This window comes from Lepeophtheirus salmonis, chromosome 13 (genome assembly GCF_016086655.4).
Source record: "Lepeophtheirus salmonis chromosome 13, UVic_Lsal_1.4, whole genome shotgun sequence".
NCBI lineage: Eukaryota > Metazoa > Arthropoda > Copepoda > Siphonostomatoida > Caligidae > Lepeophtheirus > Lepeophtheirus salmonis.
The window spans coordinates 35,871,496-35,873,135 of NC_052143.2; positions in this window are offsets into that span (position 1 = coordinate 35,871,496).

Here is a 1,640-nt window from a genome sequence, read left to right on the forward strand (position 1 = left end):
TCTGCAAGACCCTGTAACTATGTTAAATGGAAGGCTAATCAAAACATGGGAATCATTCAAAGAAGTTTCATAACACGTAACTCTTTGATCGTAGTAAAGTTTTATGTCTTCCCGATCATAATGAGACAGAAAAAAGCTTGATAAATGTTCAGGTGACTCTACAACTTGTATTAGAACAGTTTATAAGTGGTTTCAAAATTTTCAGAGTGGCCATATGGAATAAGTGAGACTAAACGTTCTGGACACCTTGTTGAGGTTACTACTCCATAAATCATAAACACATACTGTCATAACTATTGAATAGGACTTACGGTACAGGACCCCCCCCTCCATGCAGGCTCCCTGATGACGTCACCATATCTAATTTATCCCCCCTCTCTCAGTATAAGAGCAAAATTATTAATTGATGTTTAAAGTATTGCTATTATACTTTTTTCAAAAATAAGTCGAGAGGGTTGAGATCAGGACGTACCGGGTGGAAACTTGAAACTTACACATTTGTATTATACTGATTTGATAGGTTCCGCTTTTTGGAAATTAAATCTGTCTGTAGTTGTATTTGTAGCCATGAATATCAAGCATTTGCTACTTTTTCAATTTTTTAAATCGAACGAGAAATGTAATTGCATCGATATACCAGGCATAGAGCGTCAACTCTTTTTCGTGCGGGTCAAACTTCAACAAAGGTTGCCAGGCAGAGTGGAAGGCTCGTGGAAGGCTCGTAGGACCATTTATAATGTTAAAAAGAGGATAAAACACAACAAGACCATAGACAAGAATGAGGGCTCCTGATATGATTCCCGGAGGATTACAGGCTCATGGCAGACATATTCATCAAAATTTTCAAGGCCAACCTTCTCTTCAGGGTCCTAGCAAATTGCTCCTATGGCAACGGGGTTTCAGCAGGATGGATCCCTGCTCACACTACAAAAATTACTTAGCCGATTTTAGCTAAAAGCATGCCTTCTGGGACAAGGGAATGTAACTACCATACATTCGGGATGTTAATCCCCTTGACTTTTCTTTCTGGCCACACATCGAAGACAACATGTCGCATCTGTCACCTAAATATCAAAGCCATGAATGCCTCCTTCGACAAGACGTGGGCTGTCATGGAGCCGACCTTCATTTGCAATACTTGCGACTCTTTTTGAAAGAGACTTTTCGCCATCTGTAATGCCAATAGAAGAAGAATGGAATAAATCAATTTTATATTGGCTATGTACCAGAAAAAAATAAAGAAAGATTTATTTTTAAATTTATAATTAAAGGATGACAAGCTATTTTTTTGTTCTTTCCAAAAGTGTGTAAACTTCAAGTTTCCACCTGGTATATTGATTTGATTAAAATTATATTGAGAGACAAATATTATTCGAGGTTAAGTGTTAAAAAAGTTAAAGTTCCGGCGTATGGGTATAACAGTAATATTTTACCAAAATAAAAATAGTAAAATAACAATAATTTAAATAGGTAATGAAAAGAAACATTTTTAAGAATAACTAAGTCGATCTTTTATATGTTGTTGTTTTATTGTTAAATTTCCAAAAGTCTAATTTATTCCAACTTGGAAATATATGACTATTATTCCTAAATGTAGAGACAATAAAAGTTAGATTTAAAAATAAAGATAGACTTCAAAG